The sequence below is a fragment of the Bombus bifarius genome, unplaced genomic scaffold, assembly GCF_011952205.1.
Source record: "Bombus bifarius isolate JDL3187 unplaced genomic scaffold, Bbif_JDL3187 scf7180000008240, whole genome shotgun sequence".
Classification (NCBI taxonomy): Eukaryota; Metazoa; Arthropoda; class Insecta; order Hymenoptera; family Apidae; genus Bombus; species Bombus bifarius.
The window spans coordinates 536,930-550,896 of record NW_022884534.1 but is presented as its reverse complement, the minus strand read 5'-3'; the positions used below and the strand labels follow the sequence as shown (position 1 = coordinate 550,896).

General features: G+C 32.6%; 2 long non-coding RNA genes across 2 annotated transcripts; one reads left to right on the top strand and one right to left on the bottom strand.

The window, feature by feature from the left end:
* Positions 1–975: 975 nt before the first annotated feature.
* On the top strand, positions 976–2,978 carry LOC117211701. Its single transcript, XR_004488304.1, has 4 exons — positions 976–1,284; positions 1,355–2,063; positions 2,152–2,448; positions 2,540–2,978. It is a non-coding gene; the product is annotated as an uncharacterized LOC117211701 (long non-coding RNA).
* A 6,808-nt stretch (positions 2,979–9,786) lies between these two features.
* LOC117211682 lies at positions 9,787–11,852 on the bottom strand. Its single transcript, XR_004488299.1, has 4 exons — positions 11,595–11,852; positions 10,534–11,340; positions 9,977–10,198; positions 9,787–9,882 (listed from the first exon to the last, which is right to left on the bottom strand). It is a non-coding gene; the product is annotated as an uncharacterized LOC117211682 (long non-coding RNA).
* Positions 11,853–13,967: the final 2,115 nt, after the last annotated feature.

Below are 13,967 nucleotides of genomic sequence, written 5' to 3'. Positions count from 1 at the left end.
AAATGACTTAACCTTATATAATTTTTTTCAACAATATGACTGGGCCAACGTTCTGTAGTCCATGAAACAACACTGATTGTTAGCCAGCGAAGTCGTGAAGTTTTTGATATGCCGTATGTCGAAAAGAGAAAGATGCTTCTCGGAGAGGGAATCATATCGCCTCGTTATATCGTGGCAGCGATTCCAAACGAAATACATCTCTGTTCATATTTTCGACTCCTGTTTCTTTCTGTCATAGGTTAATGTCAGATTTCACACATCTAAACCTTACTAGAGAAATGCTCTTTAAAATTGAGGAAAACCTCATCAAAATATGTCCTATAGTTCTTGAGATTAGCTCGAACTCGGAACATACAGACGCTTGCCGAGTACTTGATTTTATACTATGTCTAGATTGAATACAAACGAATATGTATTATATTCTCTCTCATACAACGTTTGTGTAGTGTACATGAAGAGAAAAGCACTTCAGTTTGCACCCAAAGCACGGTTTTAAGTAATTGCTTCTTAACTTGCTGCGTTGCATGTTTCTTTTTGTAGCGTACAATTTCAAGGAAACCGTCGCTGTATAATTGGTCGCCTTGTACTTTATATCTGTCCACTTTAATAGTTTTTTCTGCGCGATGAGATGCGCTATAGGGGACAGTGTGTCCTCGCGTAGCAATGCCGTTGTGTTATGGTTTCCCCCTTGCTCTTTGAGATCTCAAGCACAGTGAACCGTAGTTCCTGGTTTTGTCCACTAAATCGTGCACTACCGGCGCTTAAGCTCTGAAAGCCACTCTTTTGACGCTAGAGGGATTCTACTTGCTACTGGGAATCCTTCTGTATCCCCTTGGGGATATGTATTGCGCTCTGTTGAGATGAGGGAAATTGAGGAAACAAAATCCGGTAATAAAAACAGACTTTTCAAGTGTGTTATCTATTATCCTATCTTCTACTTTATGACTGCAAATTTATTATTTAATTGCAGATAAAAATAATTTCATAAAAGGATACGTATGTAAGGATAGTAACCCTAAGAATTGGTCATAAAATGATCTTAATACGGTATTTATTCTATCTTAATTTTCTTCTAACTTTTATCCAACCTCGGTAATTCTGCTACTCTGTATCAAACATTTATCAAACAAGCTAAGATTCCAATTTCCTCATTTTCAGAACTACGATTCCCTTTAGATCTTGCAGTTAAGATCACAGGACGATCATTCACCCGCACCTTCGCAGGATACGCTTCCAAAGCTGTATTTTATACCAGGATGGAAACGCGATATTTGGAAACGCGACGTAATGTGATGTTTATCGACAGCGTGGTCGCGCGCGTATTCCCCATTAACATTCCGTATGAAATCCGTAGGTAGATAAGTGGAATGCCCTGTACAGAGACGCGTTTGCATACACGCCGGTGTATATCTAGATGCTACATGCATCTGCGCCCGTCCGTTGAACGTGCATGCACGCGAGTTTAACGAGCGCAGCAAAGGCTGGCGCCAAACGGCGATCCTAACATCGGCCAACCGATTCGCGATCTCTGCCTTCTACGATAATCCTCTGCGATGGCATACTGTTGTCCGCTATGGAAACGTGATCGAGCATGATCGAGCCTCGTGCTTACAGCCTATCCTAATAGATATCATAATGAACGTACAAAGTCGGGCAAATACTGGCGTTGCATAGGTCTGGAGAATGGGAATATTGTGATAGGTATATTACTACAGAATTATACATCATATCTTTTATAGGAAATATTTTTGATAGCTGTAAGTGTTAATTATTAATGTGGAAAGTATTTTTAAGGTCTAAAGGAAATTTTTATCGTTGGTACTGAAAATGATTTACATATATCTGAAATTTTGAGAAAAACTGGCTATTATTAAATACAGAAGTGACAGTAGAGAGAAGGAAACGGTACGTGTAAGGGGCCACGAGACTATTTTTCACTCATGAATGAAGCGATGCGAACGTAAAAGTACTTTATCCATCATATTCGTTATCAAGGACATGACAATGCACAGAGTATTTTTACCACAGAATTTCCAGCTCTGAGAGTATCCTACAATCCCTAGGTAACTCTAAAAATTCATTTTAATTTCCTGAAAAACTAAATTCTATTAAAGTCCATAACATAAAATTCTTCTAAAATTCAATTCAAAGTGTTCCAGCACGTATCACGAGTGGCTCTTTCGAAGATTATAATTGTTACACACAGAACAAATGTGACTCCTTGAATAGCGCTGACTGAATAATTTTGATAAGCCTATATATGCATAGATAGGGCAAGCAACGCTTTGTAAGAATGCGTTCTAATCGTAAATGCGTTCAGCAACCGGTGACCCAGAATGTTAATACTTTCTCCTTCCTTAAGTATTCTTTTGTTCTTCGTTCAAATGCACCTGTATTGTTCCCGCAACACACAACTGTTCCGTGACAAAGCGATAACGGGTCACGAAGGTAATAACCCCGCTTTTTTTTTCCTTTACTTTCTGCCCTCAAATTCGTTCGATGAATAGAACCAGGCATCTATGAAATATTTTTATGACAGGTTCCAATACAATGTTCAGAGGAGAATACTACCTACATAAGTAAACACGTACGAACAGTCGCTGGTGGACCATCGAATTGAACTCCGAAAATAAAACGATACGTGGCTAAGTAGGCTGGAAGAGAAAATTTGTTTCTCCTCCTATTTTTTTTTAAAGCTATTCGAAACGTAACATGTTCAAAATGGAAATATAATAGTGATCAATCAGCTACGTCAGAATTAAAATGATTGATGCGATGGATATTTAAAGTCGTGTGTGGCAAATAATGCTTTTTTTGGAATATGTTCATCGATAGAGAATTTTGATATTATACAATTTTATGTATATTAGTGTTATTAATAGATAGTATAATTCAATAATGCTACAATGTTATTAATAATAGTATAAGATACTTAAAGCTTTTTAGAATCTTGGTAAGTATAGAATTTTATGTCTATGATAGGCTTTCCATTTTTAAAGTTTGGTAAACTTCAACATTTATCAAAATTTGAAAATTTCAAATATAAATATAGGTATAATGAATGTAAATATAGTTCAAGTATGGATAGATACAATATTCATGAAGTCTAACTTCAATAATGTTTGAAATGAAAAGATTATGTCCATCTAAAAATAGTTAAGTTACACAGATTAAGGAACCTGTTACAATTATTATAAAAAAATTAATTATTAAATAGCTGATAGCACAGATAACAAAAGAATCTGTTTAGAATTGCAATAAGACAAAATGGTCTTCGAAATAAGATCTTTAATTAGAGATAAAGTACTCGCGTGTAATACAAAGCTCGTTCTAAGCTAAATAGCGAAACGTAATTAGAAAAAAATTATGCTTGTGGTAATGGTACATTAGAATTGCTATTTCATTACAATAAGGAACCTTGAGCCATGATGGTTAAGTATTGAAACTAGAACGATTGTTTCTTTTTTTTCTTTGGTAAGACTAACTCCAATAATCCCTTGATTTACTGCATCTTATAATCTTGTTAGTTAATTAGCATTTTCTTATTTACAGCATGTATAGAGAAACAAATTACGTAAACATACGTAAAGATAACAGGATATGAAGTGTAACAGGATTATCTTATCGAATGAAAATATAAATTTGTTCAGCGAAGAAATGATAAAGCTATAATCGTGAAAGCGTATGAAGACGGGAAAGAGATACAATAAAACGCGATTTTCTGAGATGATGTTGGGAAAAAAGCACGCAAGATCGTGCGACCACAATATTACCACACTGTGGAGATTACATTCGAGCAGGGAGACACCAGATTTTCATCGATGTCGTTGCGAAATCTCTAATCGAAGGAAGTCGTCATAGACTTGAACCGTGCCGGAAGCCTTGGAATTCGAAAGTCTATGAAATTTCATCAATATAATTTTTTACATATTAACAATATTTAGTTTTTTACGAAACTCTTCTGACTTTCTTCATATAAGTTTTAATATTCCTTTTTCACTTACATGACGTTCTTTATGTATTTATAAATATGCATCATACAATTTTTATATGTTTTTAAGTCTTTTTGATAGATATTTTAATTTATCTTAAAACTTGTTTGTTATATCCTTTGGTATAGATATTCCTAACTTCATACATTCCATTTATTGGGTTAGCAATTAAGTGATTACGGATTTTATCATTTGGTGGTATTGACGGTTTATCAATACTATGATATATTTTTTCTAAAATTTGGAATTCTGAAATCTTGTATATATTTTTAGAAATTCACCTAAACGCTAGAATTCCTAATTATTTATTTAAGAACTCATTCGAAAATTAAAAAAAAATTGTTTAAATGCCAATGTCTTCTTTGATGCTACAAAATTTCTCTTTGTAAAATTTTCTATCATCAATATACACCATTAAAAAGAAATTTCCGCTCTGTAAGAATTATACTTCTACATACATACATAACGTTATCAATTTAAGCTCTTAGAAATACTACAAAATACGGTCGCACGAAGTGTTCACCTAGTACCAGTAACCTTGGATTAAATCTATTTTAGGTGGACAACGAAAACTCCTGTGTGCAACTTAAACCTTATCGTCACATAGCCAATCACCTCCTCCTCGTGATATCTTAATTCCAAGGAATTGAGATTCGAGTCAAATGCAACAAAGATGACCATCTCGGATTAAAATTTATGCGCGTCTGACTTGGCAGGCATGAATAAAATTACTGATATTTGTCATATACGAAAATATTATATGCTAATCATTCATTGGATTATTTATAACAATTATTAACAACGCGTTCAGTATCGCGTGTTTCTCATGTAATTCAAACTTTTTATTCAAGCTTTTGTTTTCAATGCGTATAACGTAAGTGGTGATGTGAATTACATACGCATATATGCATAGTAAACGCGATATACTAAACACGACATGCATAGTAAAGCAAACTCAGCCTGTAAACATCAAAACTACATGTCAACAACTAAGCCATAGATCATATACTAGAAAAATTAAAATCAAAGGTACATGAAAAAATGCAAATATTTATGCAAATATTTTTCAAAAAATTGCTCAAACCTCCAAAAATGCACTGTTGTGAATATATAAGTTAAACAAAAATTATGAATCGGTTATTTCTCATTGTCATAGTTCTAATGTCAATATTTTAATTGTATATTCTTGCATCTTAATCTTCTTTTTCGAAAGATCTGAAATTTACAGAACTCTATTTATAGCTTACACGCAAATTATCGAAATGGTATCTAGCGATTTATAAAATCATTTGAATAATCATACGCGTTAGCGTATAATTTGTAATCTTGACTGAGGTTTCGAGTCCTTATCTTCTTAGTTTCTATCGATTCGCTCAGATACCCGGGAACATGTAACTGTTGACGATTAATTTGTTTTACAACAGTATGTCGTGAAAGCCAGTAAAACAACTTACTTGAATCCCCCAGAAGCCAGTATCGTTGGAACAATTTCGCGAATTGTCTTGTCGGAAGTGGAGCAGCACGTTTAACGATTAATTTTCATCAAAACGTTACGTGGATCTTAATGGCGGCCGTTTATGGTCATTATATCAAAACGATCTAACCATGATTGATACCAGCACCAGCGATGGCAGCTGTATCTGATTTGGACGTTCTTCTAATAAGACCCGACAAAATCATCCTCTTGGACCCGGATAAACAGGCCACGTTGGATATTCTCGCATTAATATCAATTTCTTCGATGCCACGATATTCAGAGAAGATAGCCAAAGTCGTCTTATTGATTCTTGTTCCTCTAGCGTTGACATTTCTTGCTGGAGATCAATCCGATTACGCCAATAGTTGGAACAGCTTCTTCTTCACGAGATGTCCTTATGAATCGGCTCTTATGGTTGGTAGATAGTTTGACGTCTGTAAATGAACGGATAATGAATGAAGAAAGCTTGTTAAAAAAGATTTAACAAATGAAACAAATTTTTTATTATAGTTTTGCACAACAATTAATGAAGTATTTAATAGGTATAAATAGCTTGTTTGAAAGGTAATGGTATTGTCAGTACAGTGTATATTTCTTGCAAGTTATCTCTATCACTTTCTTTAATTAAATAAATTTTCTGCATACCAGGTTGGTAACGCTAATTTTCTGCATACCAGTTGAGCTCTTGGGAACAGAAGTAGAACCCAAGGAAGATAGTAGAAAGGAAGACAGAAAAAGAAAACAGAAAGGAATTAGGTCATTCCTGTTCCAATCCTGAAATCAGCAAGTATAAAGGTACACTTTACACTTTGTGCTTCTCACTTACTCTGCCTTCTCCAGTCTTCTTTTTTCTTGAAGTTTATTTCATTCTATTATTAATTAGTCACTCTATTTATAATTTAAATTAAATTACTTCTTCTTTATGTTTTGTCTTTGTACCTTTATCTTTGAGTGTAATTCGTTAATTGCATATAACTATTTACTTCTTCATGTATGTTTTTTAGATTGAAAAATGGTTATGAAGAGTAACGTGAACGATATTCCTTCAGCGAAACAGAATCCACTATTTTCATTTCTAAAAACTATTACCACTCGATTGTTTATCGATAAAAAAATCGCTAATGCCCTTGATTTGGATGTTTCGCACGATGCTCACGTATTTCATATTTCCCTGCCTATTTTTTGCAAACGTGACGATTTTAATTAACGCTGAGACACTAATGAAGCTTAAATCACCCGTCAACTAATTGCCGATATTTATTACCTTCGGTAATAATATGTACAATTATCTGCAACATGTAGCTTTGAGTATACAGATTTTTAATAAATTTTAATTTCTCATAAAAGAAAACGAACACATTTTATAAAAAATTGTTTAAGTAATATTTATTGGAAATATTTAATTAAATGATAGTCAAAAATGCTATGATTCAAAAACGTCGCTGAGCAACAATCATATAGAATGTCGATAATGAAAAAATATCTGTCGATCCTGATACTGTTGCAGATGGTACATTGATGCTTAATTGATTATGCGAATCTATTTCACTTCTTCATCTTCTTTCATTTGACAGCAGGCAGGAAGCCAGAGATTCAAACCTTTCTCTCGAGCCTGCGACGAGTGGTCGATTTCACTGGTTTCCCTTCTGTCTCACGCGTTTGTTCATGTTCTTCGCGTTATGAAGCATCAGTGATCTACCACGATGACCAGAAATAAAATTATCGATAAGAAAACAAAGATGTCTTTCACCGTACTGTTTAAACAAGATGGATATAATAAAACAAAATATCTTCTTACGTTCAAAATCGTTGTATGACCTTCGTTTTATTGATATTATATTTTGTTTTCACGATATTATATTTTATATCTCATTTTTTATATGTCCATATTTATAATTGTCATAAGATAATCGTTATTAATATTATGAAATAAAATTTTATGCAAGCATTATCTTTCATCTAATAGTAAGATTTTCAAAGATATATCTCTTTTTCTAATATGTTAGCCTTTTGTATTAAAAAATATTACTATAAAATATACTTATGTATAATTACTTTTAATTACTATCTTATAATTCTCTCATACATGAACTTACAATTACAGAAATATTTTTCCTAAATTATATTTCCAGCTTTTATCTCATAACACGTAACTTCACAGTATCAAATAAAATACTTTACAAAAATGTTTACTCAAACAATCATATATTTGCAAAGAAATATTCAAGTGCACAGAGTTAATATTCTGTCCTCTACTAGAACATCCTCTCTTTTGTGATTTGACTGTGTCTACCATAAAATTTCTAGTCACAGCTGACGATGCAACAATAACCAACGCTGATCTACGTGTACTGCACCAGTGATACCGTTTGATCAGCAGAATTATCTTTTTTCTTCCTTTTCCTTCGTTCCACGACGATGACCGTGGACTGGTCGGTCGCTTCGAAACCTACGCTATGCTCGATACTTTATTTGATTTCCAAGAATTTTTGTGGACACGAACTTTCACAACGGGAAGCCTGCAAGGAGGATGGATTTATTCATTTACACCCATTCGATGGGGGAATCACGGACGAACCGGCTGTACTACCACAGCGCAACATGTCAAAACGATTTTTCATCGTCTAGGTCCGGTGCAGACGACCGTTATGCAGACATCATTGCGATCTCATAGTGGTGACGTCGTACGATTTCGTTTGTTTATATTTTTAACCACTTAATTTATATACATTGCTATATATATAATATATATAATATATATACGAGATTTTAGAAACGTAGCTATTCAGTTTTGTAGCATTGCTTCAGATACAAAGCACGAAAAACAAATACGAAAAACTCTCAATTCGATTGAAATTAAAAGTAGAGGTCAAACTAGAAAGTAAACTCTACCTTCGTTGAATCAGAATTATGATTCATATTCATACATGAATGTATGATACCGATATAAAAAACGTACCGTACTGACCATATAAAGCAAGGAAATATTTACTCATTAATTTAATTTTTTTTAAATTGGTATAAGGACTTTATCCATCCATATGCTCGTCGTTATAAGTACTTACAATTAATACAACCATCCTATTCTATTCTGTCCAATTCTACTGTCTATGTATTTATGACATCTAAACTGATCAGTTGGAGCAATAAAAATGAAGAATATAAGAACAGCCAACAAGCGGCGTTGACATCGGTTCAATTTCCACTGTTAAACTAATCCTTCGTTTGTTGAGACTCTACAACAAAAATAACAAATCGACTTCATTGGATATAAGGAAAAAAATATTCTCAAGTAGAAAAACTAGTTAGTTTATTAATTACATAACTTCTTTACTTATGTAATTGAGACTTAACTACTACAAATTAATTCTACTCGAATCTATGTTAATTCTCGTAAATGTATTTATACATGATGTAATGTATAGTGGAGAATAACATACTGATGCATTAAATACAAGAAATCTCTGAGTGAACAAGCCATTATTACCTCCAAGATATTGACAATACTGATAACAAGCTTATGACTCATTTTTTCTATAACTCCAACTAACAACTGTTTATGAGAATTGTTCTAGTGTCTAATTCAAAATATCGCTGTAATAAATGAATATATTCAAATTCGGTTTTGCGGCATAAAACAAGACTCGTGATATTCTTCGGGGATTACATATTCTCTGTGCTCCATACAGTGTCTGGATCTCTTCTATGAGATTCTATTAATAACGCCGGTTTTGCGGATTAAATTGCGATCATAGATACAGAGGAAAAGTGAATATGTATTCTTGCGCGTATCAACGGAGCATTCATTGACCCTGTTTGAAACATCGAGCCAGACCTAATTTCTGCTCCTCGGATAATTAAGTGAAGATGAAATTTAATTTGTCCGTCTCATTTGATCTGTTGACTAATTCATCATTTTGCTGGCATAGGGTACTGATATTTAATGCAGTAGTCATTTTCTACCATTCCTAGAAATTCTAACGTTACATAACTCAAAAGCTTCGTAATTCCTTCTTTGTTACGTAGGTTCTGTGGACAATCGAGTTGATAGTATGGTTGTCCCATTAACGTGACTTTTGGAAGATATCTTATCTTGCATGTTATCTTTTAAGTGACATTATTTTCTTCCTGCATTTTTTCCCTGCATTATATTATTCTTAGTATTATCTTCTATACAGATTCTTTACATCTATGTATTATGTTCTACATATATTTATAAGCAAATTTATATGTAACACCTTGCAAATAATTATATTTATATATGTGATATATATAGTTAAAGTATAGTTTCTCTTCTTTTTCTTTTTTTTTTTTAGAAGAAAAGTTTTTCTTTCAATTCTTCTGCATTATTTAATTATTAATTTTACCTCGTGTGTGCTTTCTCCTTTTTAGATAAAGTTTATGTATTTGTCTCTGTAAATTATTGCAGTGTTATATACATTTACAAAGTTGTCACTTTTTCTCTTTAGAAGAAGAATTTTGTATATATATATATGTATTCACGTACTTTGTCCAACGCCGACCTTCGTCTGACATCCGAGACCTCTTTTTGTCCTCACGGCGTATATGGAATCCACATGGAGATGTTGTGTATACACTCCTTAAAAGGGCCTTTTTCCATAAAAGACGACGATGCAACCCGGTCTTAAAATAATTACATCCTTTGATAGTTTTTGTACTTTGCTGATGCATTAACAAACTGAATTAAATACTGCAGGAAAGAATATTTCTGCAATAGCAATGATTCTAATTTCATTATAAAGTCATATACTCACAATAAAATATAAACTTTAAGAATAATCCAAAGTAGACAAATATACATTAAAATTCTACGTATTCTTAAATAATTTCTCAATAAAAATGACCAAATACGCATTTATACAGACACTTCATCTATCTATTTTCGAATAATTTCTTAATAAAAACTACTTTAAAATATCAAACAATAACAAATAGTAAAAATTATAAAGTACATGAAACAAAAATACCAATCACACATACATGTATTAAATTAACTTAGTCCTTAAAAAGTTCATCCATTAATTTAATAGAGGATTTTTTCACCTTAACAATCCAAACAAAAAATACGCAAATTTTGCGTCATTGCATGATTCGTCTTATTCTCGGCATTCGCTTTGCAAGCATAACTGTATCCAGCGCGACAAGGAGAGAAGATTCGTCGACGAACGAGTCATTGGTTTACTCGAGCGAAACGTATGCATAATCTCGAAAGAGTCGTGCAAACGATGATTCGTCACACAATAGTGTTGCAACGAGAAATTGAACGAATTCTTTCGGCGAAGCGAGCTGGCGTGAAAGGTAAAATACAAATCGATTTCCCGTTTATGTGGTGCAAACACGTTCTTGCGTAACGTGCACGACAATAGTCCCAATGCAAATAGCAATCGCAGTGATTTTGATAAATCATGTTGATTCGACCGAAACCAGCGCTCTTTTGCTTGTTTAATGTTTAATCGATCCATATTTTCGTAATTAATCGTAGATTGTGTTTGATCACATGGCCTTAATAACATACGATTGTGTTTCCTTCACTAATAATCTCAAGCAGTATAATTTGTGGAAATATTCTTGGGCATGATCGCATCTGTGTTTCTGTCTGATCAGACTGTTTTATAAAGATCCGAAAGTAGCTGCGAAAGTAGGACAATTCTGTAAGAATAATAATCATTGTATTATAAATTCTCAATTTTTTGTATGAGAATTAGTGTAAGACTTACAATAAAAAAATGTTCAAATTCGACTTTTTCAAAAATGAGGCCTGCAACGCAATTTCGTCAATCTTGAGTTTTGTCTTATTTTGAGCCACAGAATCTCCCCATGACCCCATTTTTATTGTAAATTAGGGAACACCTGATATATGACTTCTATTAATTTTGTAATAAAATAGAATTGACATTATAACAGAAGTTAATTTTCTACTAATATATTATAATAACACACCTAATTAAATCTGATTAATTTACTCTGATGTATAAATTACAGAATAACATAACATAATTTAAGGAAATATATGTCCTAGAGGAACTATATCAGAAAAAAAGCAAAAGGTTAAAATCTCTTTTTAATAATGACGTTCGTTCGAGCAGGGCAACAGATTTACTTACCCTCGTACGAAAGGAAATAAACACATTAAAAAAGCTAAAAAGTTTCCGTCTCGGTATTAAAAGTCTGTTTTTAGGCGGCAGAACGGATTCATCCGTCACGGCTGTGAGACTTCCGTTCTTTGTTTGCAGTCTCTATTTCAGCATCTTCAAGCAGTCACAAAGAACGACTTTAGTTATCGAACACAGCGGGCCAAGCATTCATCACGAAATTACATTTGCTTTTTCTCCTTCGATAACGAGTATCACGCTGCGCAGAATAAAACAAAAACGCCATCTGGTTAACTCTTTCGTAGACGGTGAGAATTATTTTTCCCACTAATTAAAATGTATGAGTAATATGAAAATGCATAATCCATTTTTCTGGTGAACGTAGAAAATAAAAGATTTGATTAAAATTGAAATTAAACTGAAGTTTGACACAAATGTTACTTTACTGCATCACTCCCATTTACGTTTAATGAACATATACCTAGTAGGAAAATATTTATTAGTAAATTCAATAATTACTAAATAAATAATTATGTACTAACTAAAATTACTAACTAAATTACGTTGAAAATTTTAATATAAATTTGTCCCTATTTATATGTTCGCTACTGTATACATATTTGTATTTAAAATTCTACTTTTTCATAAGAATTTAAATAATACTGACGAAAGGGTTAATACAAGAGTTAACAAATGAATAAATCTGGTTATAAGTAAATAAATGTAGTACTTCAGATGCACGTTTCTCGTCACTAAGGGGCTCTACCATCATTATAATAAATCAAAGTTTACATTCTATTGTGAGACACTCGGTCGATTTCTAACAGTACAAGTTAATCCGTGATAGTGACAACAATGATACATCAATTCAAAGGTGGGATGATGTTAGTGTAGTCGTTGTAATTCACGTGTGGAACAATACGAATTCGGAAACGTTAAATTTAGGCTTCCTGTAGACACAGCAAATCGAACAAGGTTAATGGTTCACTTCCTCTATCGATCATGTAATTATAATGGTAATCATAGTGAATTAGGACGTTCGGCAATGTAGATTGATATTGCTGGATCATCCAGTATCGGAGAAACAAGAAAAGATTCTTTGGTGGGTCATTGAAGAATGAGGTTAATTCGTCGATTTCTTCGCGGTCTTGTATATATATCATACATAAGTATGTGTATGTGAACCCTATTATTAAGATGATCGTTTGTCTAAGTTGCTAAGGACTTTATTTAAATCTAATATCTATCTTCCCCTCTTGAAAGCTGAATAAATCTTATATGCTCAGTCACGTAAGTAGCAATACACATCTGTATGTTAACTGGACAATTTAGAAATAGAGAAGATAAGTGTAAGATTAGGAACATCAAGATTAAAAAATACATCTTTAATACATGTTTGAAAAAAGACTGGAATTTTCAGTAAATTCCAAATAAAATACCATGGTTAAGGATTACAACTATTTTCACCAATATTTAAAATGCATTAATATTAATAATATATGTAAATGAGTATAACAAATAGTGAAATAAAATAAACTGAAATTAATAATCATTCATAGTAATCTATAAGGTAATTGAAATATTTACACATTAAAAGTCGTATCCTGTGTAATGATAATATGTAAAACAGTATATCAAATAATGAAATAAACTTAATCAGAATTAATAATCATTAGATAAACGAACTTATAAAAAGTAATTTGAATGTTTACACACATCTCTTTACTAATAAAAAGAGATAAAAATCGCATCCAATGTAACAATGACAACTGAATATTTTACGCGCGATTGAGTCAGCAAATGATATTCTCGGTAACGTTGCTCGACTATCCTGGAGCACATTACATAAATATATCATTTAACAATGTGCATAAATTCATACCGGCAGAGGCAAATGAAACAGAAATTTCTTCTTTACCGTGAAACGCACCCCATAAACCATCATTAACGGTTCAATAAATGCCTCGATAAATGGCGAAGGTTGAAGCCAGACTCTGTTGCATTCCTCTTTGAATACGCTCATAAATATCCAGTTCATTCTCTGCGTGGCTTGAAATTATGCGCATAAGCGTCACTTAGATATTTTTAAAACATAGATTGAGATATTCGCAATAAAAATTTAATTTGAACAAATTCCAATAGAGTTTAAAACAAAAGTTTCTGGCAAAAGCAACAACACAGTTTAAACGAAAGAATGAGTAAGTTTTTTCAAATAGATTGAATGTTAATGTATTTTGAAATTTGTTTCTACATTATAGTAGGTACTTCAGACATATCTGGCCTATACGTATGGCCTGTATGTATTTTACCTATTGCAAAAGTATGTCGATATCATAAATTTCTTAATAGTTATAATAAATCTCACTTGTTTCTATTAGTAGCTAA